The sequence below is a fragment of the Arvicanthis niloticus genome, chromosome 11 (genome assembly GCF_011762505.2).
Source record: "Arvicanthis niloticus isolate mArvNil1 chromosome 11, mArvNil1.pat.X, whole genome shotgun sequence".
Lineage (NCBI taxonomy): Eukaryota > Metazoa > Chordata > Mammalia > Rodentia > Muridae > Arvicanthis > Arvicanthis niloticus.
In genome coordinates this window covers 71,212,864-71,227,683 of record NC_047668.1, presented here as the reverse complement: position 1 = coordinate 71,227,683, position 14,820 = coordinate 71,212,864, and the positions used below count along the sequence as shown (strand labels likewise).

The following is a 14,820-nucleotide window of genomic DNA, read 5'->3' as shown; positions in this document are numbered from 1 at the left end:
CAGGTCAGGGTGATACAAAATCTCCTGAGCCTTCTTTGTTCCTTAAAATATTTCTAGTAGCCATATTAGCAAAAGTAAAAGGTAGGTTAAATGAATTTAGCAATAATACTTATTTAGTCCAATATTCTAACATTATCATTTCAACATACATTCAATATTCATGAACTCTTTTGTTTTGGACTAAGCCTTTAAAGTCTGGTGTATATATCATGCTTGTGTATCTTAGTTAAGAATGGTGGAGTGAGGCCAGGTGTAGTGGTGCATGCCTTTATCCCAGCACTGGGGAGGCAGAGGCAGGCAGAGCTCTGTGAGTTTGAGGCCAGCCTGGTCTACAGTGCTAGTTTAAGAATAGCCAGGGTTATACAGAGAAACCATGTCTCAAAAAACCATGGAGACAATGAGTAGGGTTAGCCCTGCTGGGGGAAGACCTCCAAGGAAAGTGTCTGTGGCTTCAACATGGTGACAGTGGTATTTGGAATCCTTTTCTAATATAGTTTTCTTTTGTAACACGACCTCTGTATCTGTCTGCCTGTTAGTCTACTGAGCATCTACTGTGTGTGCTGCACCATGGTTTGTATTGTGAGAGGGAAGATAAGTTCTAAGGAGATAACATAAAGGTCCTGAGATCAGAGCCATGGGGCACAGTCACATATGTAAAGTGCCCCAGGAGTGGTACCTGGTACTAGCTGAGGGCAGTGCAGAAAATCATGGCCTTATATGCCAAGCTGCTGATCTGTGTGGACCAGGCAGAGCTGAATTGCAGAACATAGAGCCCTTTGTTCAGCTTGGACAGTGTTCTGGACATTGCTGGATGACATCAATCATGACACTAACGTGTCCAGGGGTGGCATTCCTGATCTGCAGAGGGAATGTGGTGATGCATACCTGGCCTATCTCCTGGGGTGCTTGTATTATAGGTTGGAGAATACACAAGAGGTAGGGGGTTACCAAGGCTGCTGAAACAGCTGAGCTTAAGGAGAGCCTGGGAGAGCCCCCAGGAAGGAGCATCCAGGCCATCTCATGTCCTCAGAGGTTGGTATGATCTCACTTTCCTGCTAGGAATAACCTACAATGCTTTTGCCATTTTCTGAGACCTCAGTCTGACCATTCCTCTAGGAAGCCTGCTTAGATTGTGGTTTTCTACCTGAGTCCCTGGTGTGTTACCCATGCTTTCCTGCTTGGCAGTCTATTCTCTCACAGCTCCTGTGTTAGACGGAATGACAGAGAAGTGAGGCTGGACCTCATTCATCTGGATCCTGGCAACCTGGTTGATACTCATTTGCAGACTGACTAGAATGATGGTCTCTGTATCTCTCTAAACTCTGCTTCTCAAGGGAGGAGCTGCCCTAAGCTTTGCTAAGGTTCTCCTGTGGCTCTTCTGATCCTCCCAAGGCCTCTTTCTCTGTGCTAAGTGAGGATTTGGAGGCTGTTTCTGATTTGAAAATTGCAGCTGATTTGAAAATTGCAGCCGAGGTGTTTTTCGTTCCGTTTTCCAAAATCAACATTTCCAAGCAAATCTGGGGCAGAGAGGAAACAGTGCCCCTGGACCTTGAAGAAAGGATCAGTGTGGTTCCATTATTTAATTAGGTGGAAGAATGCTCATTGGTAATTCTTCCCCGGCATGGCTGGGAGGACACACAAGTAGGGCAGTGCATTCAATCCTGCGATGAAACCTGGGCTGGATGAAACCTGGGCTGGGAGGAAAGCAGGGGACAAAAAGACAGGGTTATGACTGCCGCAGGATGCCATACATCTTTCTGTCACATTAGAGTCTCAGTTTCTCATCTGTCTAATGTACATCAGAAATGTTATGGAAGTTGATTTGGAAATCTTTATAAAAAGCTTTGACAGGGCCTAAAAATCGATGTGCTGTGTGATCTTGGAAGAGTTCTAACTGTCTCTGAACTTTAAATTCTTCTTTTGAAAAAAATGAGGAAGTGTTCAATTTGGTTTTTGTGAGAGCTGTGCACAATTCTGAATGTTGCTGGTTCTTCAGATGAAAAGAGGCTTGGGGAAAGTAGCTAGTTTGCATTTCAAGACTTGCCAGGATTTGTGTGCTAATAAATCCCTATCAGAATTTAAGAGTAAGAAGCCATCTCGAGTGTCATGCCAAATACTGTTGGATTCATGTTAGTTCTAAAATTTACAGTGGTAGTCATTATAATTAGGAAAAAGTTACTTGCAGTATATTTGGCATAATTCTAACACCTCTCTGGATGTTTTACATAGTGAGCTTATGAATTTCAAGAATGCTGCTCTGCTGAGTGTTGATGAGGTAGATACTGCTGATAAAATTACTCATGGCCTGAGGTCAGTATTTCTATTTTGGTCAAGCTTCAAGAATGGCGTATATAGCTTGATCATGCTAGCCCTTTTTGTCCTGGGAATACTTTTATTCCTGACGATCATGTGAAAGCTTGTCTTCAACAACATCAACATGTTGGCAGCCAAAGTACATGGCTTGAACCTGAAAATGCCCCCCCCCCCAAACAGTTTTTAAATTAACAGGCTGGCAAGCCAAGGATGGGTAAGATTCTGCACAGAGCCTTACCAGCCTGAGACAGAAGTGTATTGCTTTTGATAATGCATATTCCATGATGGGTAAGGAATGCATTCTTGTCACAACAACCTAAAACAGGCTCAGTCGTGTTAATGAAATAAAAAGGGGGTAGAGGCAGAGAGCCTTTGGGGTTGCTTGGCAAGAATCTGATATGGGCCAAGGACAAAGAAATTGGCTGCCTGGCAGGAATATGACATTGGCCAAGGACAAGGAAGTAGGCTTCAGGTAGGAATCTGACCTTAGGATAGAACAAAAAAGTAATATCAGGCAGGCATCTAAATCTTAAGCTAGAACAAAGAAGTAATATCAGGCAAGAATCTAAATCTTAGGCTAGAACAAAGAAGTAATTTCAGATAGGAATCTAAATTTTAGGCTAGAACAAGAAAGTAGGCTTCAGACGTGAAAATGACTTTGGGCTAGGACAAGGAAGTTAGCTCAGATATTTTGGTCATCCTGATAAGCCCATAGAAACAGTGATCATGGGAGTAGAGTGTTCACAGAATTTTGTTTATTGCCTTACTTGTTCTTTGACTATTTGTGTTTATTGTCTTGCTTGTTCTTTGACTATTTGCATCTATTGTATTGCTAGTCCCTCAACCTAGAACTGACCTTAATACTTGCAGGTACTTAAAATGGCATAAAAGCAAAAGGAATGAGATAGGAGAGTTCTAGGGAGGGGAAATGGGGAAAGGGGATGACATTTGAAATATAAATAAATAAAATATCCAATTAAAAAATAAACATATACAATAAATCTGACTTACTAAAAACAAACAAACAAACAAAACAACAACAACAAATCCCTATCAGCCAGCAAGCAGCCATGAAGTGCTGTGACCTCCTTATGACTGGGTTTTGTGACACTTTTTTGTTTGTTACTGATTTCCGGTGTCTTGTGGTCCATCCTGACCAACACTGACTTGGGACAGAACCATACATAGTATGCAATTTAAAATGTCCCACTAGCCATACTAAGAGATGCAAAAATAACTTGAGACATTTTAATTATGTAGTAATGTAATATCCAATACAATTTTCATACTATTTTAAAGCATAGTAACAAGATGTCTTTTTATAGTTTTATTAAAAAACCACACACTCCTAGTGTATGTGTGTGTATGTGTGTGTGTGTGTGTGTGTGTGTGCATGTGTGTGTGTAGCTGCATGTGCATGTGGAGGCCAGAGGTTGCCATTGTCAGATGACTTTCTCTATGGCTCTCCATTCTTTTTCTTTTCCTTTGTTTTGGAGACAGGATTTCTCTGTGTAATTCCGGCTGCTCTGGAGCTTGCTCTGTAGATCAGACTAGCCTTGAACCTGGAGATCCATCTGCCTCTGCCTCCTGAGTGCTGGGATTAAAGGCATGTACCTCCATTACCCAGCCACCTTACATTTTGAGATGGGGATCTCTTATTGAACCCAGAGCTTGCTCCTTGGCTAAACTTGCTATCCAACAAGCTCCGGTGATCTGACTGGCTCTGCCCACTCTGGGGTTACAGGAGTATGCCACTGCACCTGACTAGGGTACTAGGGATCTAGGCTCAGATGCTTATGGCAAGAACTTTACCAACTGAGCTGTTTTCTCAGACCCCAGTGTGTGTTTTATACTCACCACGGGTATCTTTCATATCATCCATATTTCAGGCATTCAGTGGTCATGTGTAGCTGGTGGCAGCTGCAGGCTGCAATGGAGTAAGCTGTTTGAAGGGAAGATTGTGTTTTCTTTCATTTAATGGCTGACATTATCTTTGGTTTACTAGCTGGATCGTCTATCAGGTCATTCAGCATCTCTTGCTTGGTAAGGCTGGTAATTACAGGCACCATTGAATAGCGGAGACTGAGGTTTTAGGGAAAGCAAGCACCTGCTCAAAGTCAGAACACAAATAGGAAAAGTGCTAGGACTTGAGCCATTATCTTGGCTCCAAGTGAAGAGAAGATTCTAATAGGGCAGCTGCCCCCACGTTTGCCCACTTACATGCAGCTGTATGTTATTAACAGAGAAGATGCTGTGTACTGGGTGTCAATGAGGCATCCTCCTCCTCAGCCTTAAGAGGAGCCAGAAGTGAAGAGGATTATGTGACTTGTTTCTATTCCTTTCCTTTCCTTTCCTTTCCTTTCCTTTCCTTTCCTTTCCTTTCCTTTCCTTTCCTTTCCTTTCCTTTCCTTTCCTTTCCTTTCCTTGGCTGAGAGTGAGAAAAGCTTCTGCTTGTCTTTCTATCTGCAAGCCTGCTTCAGCAAGTTCTGTCACCCAGACCTGGAGAACATTCCTGCATTTCAGACTCTATTTCCTTTCTTCTGTCACACCCAGACTCCAAGAATCCCTGGCCCAGCTTTGTGGTCTGTATCTCATAGAGCCTGGAGATGCTTCCAGGTTGTGTCTGCTGGGCCTCACTCACTGAGATGATCCCAGCCCTTTGATTATGGGTTCCCCCTTTTCCTCTTCAGATGGACATCCTGGTTTGGGGGGTCTGAGGTGTTGTTGCTACAAGTCAAGGTGGGTCTGTGCTGCTCTGAGGGCAGCCTGATGTCCTGAAGAGCCTTGGATGCACAGTGATTACCAGAGACATCAGATGATATCTCTAGGAAACACGGCTGGGACCCTACCCTTGGGGGCAGAGAATAGGCTAGCATCTAGAGCTGGTGGTCACACTGGAAATGCCTGGCTAGGAGGCAGGGTTAAGAAGGGAACAAGATCAAGGCTTGAGGCTTCTGAGCTGAAGTAGCCAATCCCACAGTTGGGATCATAGGAGGCCAGGGCTGGGGGTGGGAGATGAATCAGGAGCTGAGGTTGGGTCCACAACTGGCCTGTATTCTGTTGCATTTGTGGGTAAGAAATCAGAGAATCCTTGACATGGATGTGTCTTAGAAGACAGCAGCACTACCTCCTGAACCCAACATCCACACAAGGGCTCAGTCGGTATTCTACGACATCTTCAGTTTCATGAGAGGGTCTCAGAGTTAGTGCTGTCCTATGCAATACTGGGAAAATGATTAGACTGAAAATTACTCATGTTTTATCTGAAATTAAACAAATCCAAATGTGAAGCCTTTTGGTGGAATACCCATTTAAAATCCAAAGCCTGTGTTAAATTATGCATAAAATGGGGATTTCCAAGGCAGAGCTGACAGGGGTTGCAGGTGTGAAGGCCTCACATTAGATGTGATCAGGCATTCTCTACTCTAGCTGGTGGCCGAAGTTTGGCACCGAGCCAGTGCTGCTGTGTTTACATAGACACTACCCTGGGAAGTAGTTGGGTGCACTGAGGACACACCACAACTGAGCCTGACACATGTCTGGGGACAACTTAACATAAGCTGTCAGCGTGACTCTTAGGAAGTGCTGGTGTGGAGGCTCAAATCTAAAGAGTTCTCATTGGTTCGTTTATTTATAGTCGTGTCAAGCGTAGAGCATTAGGTATGCTCACATTACTGGTCATGCAATCTAGGACTGAAATTTCATAATCATCAAACAGAAATCCCATATTTCCTCTTCCCTCCAGCTTTCCCCCTCAAGCCCCTGAAAATACACCCCTTTTCCTGTTAGTTTTACTGCTCTAGGTATCTCAGATAAATGGAATCATACAATGGTTTTCTTTTTCATAATGTCCTTATGATTGTTTGTGTTGTAGCGGGCGTCTGAATTCCTTTCCTCTAAAGCTGAATACTATTCCATTGTGTATGCAAACCCACCTTAATCTATTTGTGCCACTATGACAAAATACAATATGTTGTTTACAAAAATAACAAAAATGTCTTTCTCCAAGCTTCAGAGATTAGGGAGTCTAACTTCCCAATGACAGTGTCTTTGACACTAGGTGAGAGCACTTGGTGGCTCCTACCCTGTGCGTGACAGTCCTATAATCGTGGGCATTCAGATATCTCTTTGAGATCCACATTCAGTTCTTTTGCATGTATGCTGAGATCAAGTGGTAACTCCTTCAGATTGTGTGTTGGATCACAGAACTGTTTCCCATTCAAGCTGCATCATTTTTGTCTCCATCAGCAAGGGACAAGGGTGTGGTTACTCTGCACCTTCACCTACATTGGCTACTTGTTTACTACTTTTAGTAGCATCCACCTGAGTGGTTGTGAGGTGGCATCTTACAGTGACATTGGCCATCTTTGTATGTGCTTGTTGGTCATTTCTATAGCTTTTTATTCAGAAAAGACTTTCAAGCCCTTTATCCATTTAAAAAATTGTTTTCTTATTGTTGAATTATTTATACATCCTGGATATCATTCAGTTATCAAATTTGTGATTTACAACTATATTGCCTATTCTGGGGTTTCCACTTTTTTGTCTTTTGATATATAGAATTTTTCTAGATATTTATGATTTGTTTATATTTTATGTTTATGAGTCTTTGCCTACATATATGTATATAAACCACATATATGTGATACACAGAACTTTTTAACCTTTGATAATATTTAAGAAATTGGCTTTTTAAAAATTATAGACATTAATTGGTGGAGAATATTGTTAGGAGTTTGGCCTTCATGATAAGAATAAAATGTGAGCGTGAAGCCCACAACAGAGGCCTCTGAGGTGCAGGGGGCTGGTGGCATTTAGGGGAGCATTGGTGTTGGGGCATGCAGTAGGTAAGCTGCTTCTAGTTGAGTGTGGTAGGCTCTTGGGAAATGGGCCCAGACTGTGGCTCATTCTCTGTGGGATTCAGGCTTGCAGGTAGGGCACTAGGCACAGAAGATATACCATAGAGCGGAAGGTAGACCAGTTGGCCTTCTACTTTCACTAACCATTAACTGTTCATATTCTTTAGGGAATTCACTTATCCTTAGGAATGCGTCAGTAAGGGAAAGGGACCTTCCCTCAATCTCTACATTTCCTCAGTGATTAACTGAGAATCAGATGTGCCTCAGGCAGGGCTCAGGCAGGGTCTTGGTGGAGATCCAGCCTATCTTCCCATGAAGTTGGCAGGAGTTCCCAGGTAACCCAGAGATGTCCAGGATGGAACTGGAGCTTGGGCTTCCAGTGTGTGACCTGGACCTCATAAACTTCCAGGAACAAGATAGAATGTGTCCACTGATGCTAGGAAGCTCAGTCTGCTGCCTGAATTAGGACTGTGAAAGGCCCAAGTGACTGCTTTTATGGTGAAGTGTGTGCTTTAGGGCAGAACTCTTGAGTATGGACAACTTATGCCTTTTACATGAGTAGAAGAGAGAGGCTGGGGATACCCACTCTTTTTTCTGGGCTAGAGAGGAAAGTTTTCACTTTTGTGTCAGCAGCACCTAAGTTAGAAGAAGGTAGGTCCCTCATCTGCTGACAACACCAGTGCTATGTCTGTTTCTTTTCATTTGGAGAAGTGTGGCCCTGTAGCACAGAAGACCCCTCCGTCACAGCTGCAGCTTCTCCTCTGCTTGAGAGGTTAGCTCTGCCTGGCTGCAGTTCACACTCTTCTGTCAGTAAAATCAAGGCTGCAGAGCCATCTGGGCCCTTGTATACAGTTCAGAGACTTTTCCTTCTTACAGACCATTCAGTGTTACTTAAGAGACCATGCAAGGCTCCTGCCTGTGGCTTCCTGCTATGCTGTGGAGCCCAGAAGTTCCAGAAACCCCACTGTTCTCAACCTGACACATCAGTCTTGAGACTGAGGTGAGGGGTGCCTGTTGGTGCTGTCTGTGTAGGTGTCCAAGCTTTTGAGGACTTTTCTAGCCTCACCTTCTCCTTCCTTAGGGTAAGCAGGAGGCAGGCCCTAGGAGATCCAGTTCTTCCATGCCAGTGCTGGGGAGGAGCCCAGGCTCTACGTATCGGGGAGCTGTAGGGAGCAGGGAAGAAGTTGCTTTGTGGGTAGGGCTTTAGATTGTGGGTAGGGATTAGATCTGAGAAGAATGGGGAGAAAGTGGTTCCAGGGTAGAGAACTTCATTGTGAACTGATGCAAGTCTGATGGAAAGATGGGGGTCTGATAGAAAGATGGGGTCTGATAGAAGATGGTGAGAAAAGAGGCTCCAAGGCCCAGGCTTTAGAGGGTTGGAGTGCCATGCTGAGTTCCCAGGCTCTCTGTGGACACACTCTGTGATGCAAAATTGAACATTAGACATGTTTCCATCTGCAGTACCTCTTACACAAAGTATATCAACAACCTGCAGAAGCTGTCTTTGGGCTGGAAGGAGGCTCTGGCAGTGCCTCTGACTCCTGGGAATCCAGATGTTCACACTGCTGGGAAGAAGCTCATTTTAAAAAATCCAATAGTTTTTAATAAGATGCAATTTTCTCCCGAAAGCAATTAGTATCTGCTAATTTCTTTGCACACAATTGCTTTCAAGGATAAATCCCAGACTCCATATGTATCCCATTAATCATATCAAAAGATTTCTTTCTCCTTATGCATTTAAAAATAGGTTCAGACTTCAGCATTTAAGCAATGAAATAGACTAATGTACAATCTTCCTCCTCACTGCAGATAAAATTTATATCTAAAATTCCAGATCTGATTATAGTCCAATCTAACACTGAGCCTAGACTAGTCTAATGGATGATGAGAAGTAATTAAAACAGAACAAAGGAGGGTGTGCTGGCTTATATCTGTAATCCCATCACTCAGATGGTAGACAGGAGGTTCTCTATGAGTTTGGGGTCAGCCTGGGCTACTAGGGTCTACATCACCCTGGACTACAGTAAGACCTTGTCTCACCAATCCTCAAAATGAGGGCAGCTGAGGGAAGCCACATGGAGGTGTTTCCCATATAGACAATGAGGAGAACGAAAGAGAGGAGACCCCATACAATGGGAAAATGATTTTAGGACATGAAGCCCTTGGGTGGACATTAGAGAAGAGCTAGAGCCCATTCAAAGGTGGGGAAATCAGGAGCTTAAAAGAGAGCCCAGACCTGCTGACACATAACAGCCTTTTTTTCCAGTTCTGCTTAAAATCACCCTCACTTCAGGATAAAGGCCATGTTGGCCCTATGTCTGGAGCATATGTTAGAGTGCATATGCTGCTTGAGGCCATGCCAGCAAGTGTAACAGGACTTTCCCTGGGTGTTTGTACCCCTGAGCGTACTGCTGGGACATAGTCAACTTGCCACTGGGGTCCTTGAGCCTGGTGAATCTATGCTCCTACTAACTTTTCTTAGGACAAGGTATCAGGCTAGAAAATAATTGTCTCAGGAGGTGAATGCATAGATCCAAGAGGATTCCCCTCAAAATAACTGTTAAGCAAGGGTCCCAGACTCACATGACCAGAGGTGGGTCTCTTAGCCTGAGGATCAGAGACCCCAGCAGGGTTGCCACATCCCTTTGAAGAATGCTCCGAAATGTGGAGAGAGAATTCTTAAAGGAAAAGTGGAGAAGACATTGCTAATTATGAAAATCTACCTGGAGAAAAGTTTGTAGAAAAGTTTGTGCTGTGCTCTGTGTAGGAAGGGAAGTCTACTCAGGCAGAAAGCCTCAGAGGATGAGAGATCCAGTGTTCCTCAATATGGAGTGGTCACCATGTTGTTGAGGAGTTAGCAACTTTTTTAGGGAAAATTTCTTCCAGGAATTCCCTCCATTGCTAGCATGTACTAGAGAAATGGTTCTCAATCTGTGGGTCATGACCTGTTTGAGGGTCAAACGACCCTTTCACAGGGATCACCCAAGACCACTGGAAAACACTGATATTTACATTACAATTCACAACAGTAGCAAACTTACAATTATGAAATAGCATTATAATAATTTTATGGTTGAGAATTACCACAGCATAAAGAACTGCATGAAAAAGTCACAGTGTCGGAAAGACTGAGAAGCAACCACTGATTTAGGGAAGAGGCAAGCTGTCCAGTGCATGAACTATCTCCCATGCTCAAGTCCACTCTGATGCTTTGCTAAGTGAGCTAGGAGAAGTGACTCAAGCTGTTTGAACCACAAGGGCTATATCAAGTAGCTTTTGATGAAGAATCAACTCCCCCAAACACAATGATTTAAGACAATAAGGCTTAAGTATTTCCCATGATTCTATAGGTTGAGTAGACAATGTTTTAGGTCTGGGCTATCTTTCCATGGGTCTTAGTGGTCCAAGATAGCCTACTCCTATGCCTGCGGCCCTAGCTGTGACATTTGAAATAGTTGACTTTCCTCTTTTTGACCACTAGTTCTGTACAAAGCCAACCTGTATTTATATAGTGGCAAAATATTCAAAGCCCCACTTGCATGATGTTGGTGCATGCCCCACTGGCCAGAGAAAGATGATCAAACCTGATCCGAAGGATGGAGAAACTGATGCCAGTTTTTAATGGGATACAACACAAAGCATCGGCTATTTTAAACGTTATTTTTGTAATCTACCACAGTAGATAATAACAAAGCTCAATTCTGTGAGTTACTGTGACGCTTGTATGAGATTACATAGTTCTCAGCATGGTTGGAACATAGTAGGCTTTATATGAGTGGAATTCCCCTTTCTTCTTCTCCTTTTAGATTAAGGGCCCATCTTTAATGAAAGACACAATGGATCTGTTGACTCTTAATTCCATTCTCTTTCAGAGCACATGGAAATTGAAGCCATGTGGGACTTAACAAGAGATCAAATGGTATCTTAAACATCCCAGGGCAGCTGCCCTGTCCCCAGAGCCTGGGGCGGCCTCTGTGAAGGGGCCCCTCTTTCCTGGTGTTCTGGGTTCCTCTCCTCCCAGCTCCACTGCAGGTCAGTCTTTTTTCATTACAAATTGCTCGTAAGCACACACATCCCCAGATGCCCGCATAAAAGCTGGCATTAAAGTAGAGTAATGGTGAAGGAGCCTTGTTACGATTAGTGCGGTCATGAGCAGTTCCCCAGAGCTCTGGCTTCAGTGGGAAAGGCCAAAGAGGCTGTGCATACCCCAAATGCATCTGACAGCTTCTTTCCAGTGAGCTGGAAGCTGGAGGATATTGGTTTGTGTACTCTGCTGGTATGTCCATTATCCTTGTAATGAGAATTAGGGGGTAGAAGACAGACAGACCTCTGAAGAGAGAAACCCTGAGGGAAAGAGAGAAACATTTGAGATCTTCAAAGGAATCTGCCAATGAGTTTTCCTAGAGACACATACCAAAGGATCTGGCACCTGTCAATGTTTAGCCAAAGCCTAAAACACTGCATTTAGGATGTCACAGCACAAAGAGCCAGGATCCTGTCCTTTAGGGGCCCATCTGGAGTCCAGGGAGCTCGGCAGGAGCATCAGTGCCATTTCACCCTTGTAAGATAGTGAAGTTCTGAGAGCAAGATCCATCACTTCATCCCTGAAGAATATTCTTTTCTCTGTGTTTAGTGTTCCCGCCTGTATCTCCATCAATGATGGTAGTGCTGATAAAACATTAATGGCCAACCTCTGAGTTGCAGTAAGTCTGCTGTGTGTGTGTGTTATTGTGTACTAGGCAAGGACTCAGCCTTAGCCTCTTGCCATTGTAGCCTCCAGAGTTCTTGCAGTGGCTGATGTGTGTCTCATGATGAGTATTGAACATCATAAAAAAAGAAATATCAAGCCCGAGCCTAGAGAGTAAGAGAAGCCATGGGCTAAGAAGTAGGTTTAGAAAACCAGAACAGACCAGAAGAAAAGAGATGAACATTCATCCAGCTTCTGGCAAAAAACAGACTACAGATTTACATTATTTTTTCTTTTTTTTTTTTTTTTTGGTTTTTATTTTTATTGTTTTATTTATTTTTATTATCTTTTAAATTATTTTTATTATTTATTATCTTTTATGGTTTTTAATTAAAATATTTATCACTTTATTATCTTTATTATTTTTCCTTTATTCTCAGTACCTCATTCAACATCACCATATTTAACTGTCTTACAGCTGGGTCTTTTCTATGATTGTCCTTGGATACACCCTTGTTGGTGGCAGGACCCTGTGGTTAGTCTTGGTCAATGACTGACGTGTGGAAGTGATGTGTCTGGGCTGAAGCACTGAACAGCCTCTGGGAAGCAAGCAGTTGACAGGGTGACAGACAAATGCCTGAAACAGCTTATGCAAGTGGAGGTTTCCTTCAGAGGACAATTGCCCCGGGGAAGTCTCTGGATCAGGATCTGACTTTGCCTGGATAAAAACAATAAAACTTTGTTTTAATCTTCTGACACTTGGAGTTCTTATTATTGCGGTACAATGAAGCATGTGTTGCCTGGCAGAACCCTTGACAGGAGCTCCACCTCATTTTACAAATGAAGAAAACAAGCCTCTGACTAAGTCAAGAACTTCCCAAGGACACATAGTTTGTAAGTGGGAGCTACAGGCTCTGAATCGGGATCAGGTCCCCAAGCTCTTACACATGAGATGTCTGACAAACAGCTGGGTCCATGGGAGTTCCTTCAGGTACTTTGCAGAGTGGCGGTAACGTGCTGAGAGCAGGGTCTGTGGGAGCCTGTGCTGACCTACGTGTGGGGGAGGGCTGGATTAGGAGACAGTGCACCGTGGTAGACCAGTTGACTGCACTTCTTCTGCTTCCTGATGGGTTTGCCACTGATCTCTGTTTCTTTTCAAGGAGAAGACCCACTTCCCCAATGGCAGAGAGGACAAGATGAGCTGGGGTAGCCTGTGTGGAGGTAGAAGGAATGTTTCTGGGAAAAAGACAGAGGAATTCTCTGTCCTGCTCCCAAGTTACAGCAGAGAGTTTCTTGTCTCCCAACTGTTTCTCTTGTCAGAACCATTTACAAGGGCTCCCACTTTCAGTGAAGGTCACATACCCAGGATGAGGTTTTACCACACAACTCGGCCAAATGAGTGAGGTGTTGCTGTGTGGCCTGGTTTCCAAAGTTTGCCTGGACATGAGATCATCTAGGGCCACACACCAGACTCTAGCTCTGTCCTTAAGATTCTGTGGGAGTCTGTTTGCTTCAGGCTGTGGGATCCCTGACATCACCAGCCCTCTGGGTACTCATGCCTCTGGAAAGATTGCAAAACAGTGACTCATGTAGTGCCTAGCAGTTCTGCCGGGGCCATTTGAGGGACCGAGGGTCTGGATGGCATCCAGAGCACAGTATGGAGCCCTTTAACTAGGAAAACTTGTTTTGTCTAGTACATTTCTTTACATTCTAAAATGAACGTAGTCTGAAGACTTAACCTGGTTGAGACTTTTGGTTTTGGTTTTCAAGATGAAAACCACTAGCATACCACAACCCTTGGGGTTCCCTTTGCAAATCCCTGTGAAAACTACTTTGTAGTTTCCGAATCCCCCACCAACCCCTGGAATAGCTGTGATTCTTCTGAGATATGGTTTGTATTTTACCTTAGCATTGCAGTGAGTTCTATAACAGGTAGAATTACTTCTTTTCTGGAGCATCTGAGGTCTCAGAGTCAAATTTAGAGCTCTTCTTTGCAAGGATTCATGCTTCATTTTGTATTTCTACCTGGCTTTCTTTCATTTGCTTTAATGGCTCCTCCCCCTACTGCTCCCTCACTCCCCATCCCCCACCCCCACCCCGTCTTATTTGAACTACTGGAAACTTTCACAAACCCTATTGAGAATGAGGTTCTAAGGACATAAGCAGAGGTTATTTCAGGGAAGCCCTTGCATGGGGCATTAGCCTGTAGGAAACATGGTTCAGAGGGAGCAATGAGCAGCATCCTACATGAGCCTGAGAGGACAGGTAATAGAGAGAAGCAGGCTGAGGAGAAACAGGTATCCTGTCAGGGCACAGGGAAGGTGGAAGAGTTCTTCCTGCCAAGCAGCTCTCACAACATCCAAGGTGGTTGGTGAGTGATTCTCTTGTGTGTTTATAATTCTTCATTTTTCAGAGTCTCATTGAAAGTACATATACTGAAAGGGAGGAAATGGGCTTTGGGTGATTTGGCAAGTTCTCGGGAAGCCTTCAGAAGGAATGGGGAGCCAGAATTCTGGGGAAAAGACTGAACGATGTCTGAAGTAAATAGCTGGTAGATGTAATGTACCCAGGGTGGGGGAAAGAGAGCAGGGCTTTCCCAAAGATCCTGGGCCCCTGTAAGCCCCTACTCAGCTTAAGACCATGATGAGAAAGGAAGGGGGGAAGACAAAGACCTGTTTGAAGCTTTGGCGAAAATAGTTGTGGGGTTTTTATAGGGTTTTACTGAGCCTGCCTGTTTTTAGACCTTGTCCTATCTCCCATAGAAACAGAAAGAGCAGAGTGCTTGGATGTGCCCGATCCTCCCTTGTGGTCTGACCTGACCCAGCAGGCCACCAAGCTGTAGGAGACACATTTAGAGCAGGAGCTTAGAAGCCATGAGCTTTAGCTGCTGTTTCAAGCCTCCCAACTGCCTTGGTTAGTGTTTTTGTCTTTTCTCTGGCTTCTTGACTCATAGGTGTTCTG

General features: G+C 44.0%; 1 long non-coding RNA gene across 1 annotated transcript in view; it reads left to right on the top strand.

Moving 5' to 3' along the window:
• The window catches only part of LOC143443984 (uncharacterized), a 33,169-nt gene extending 20,554 nt beyond the window's left edge, over positions 1-12,615 (top strand). The window contains exons 5-6 of the long non-coding RNA XR_013113444.1: positions 11,045-11,204; positions 12,338-12,615. This is a non-coding gene — a long non-coding RNA (uncharacterized LOC143443984). The remainder of the gene's footprint in view (positions 1-11,044; positions 11,205-12,337) is intronic.
• The last annotated feature ends 2,205 nt before the right edge of the window (positions 12,616-14,820 follow it).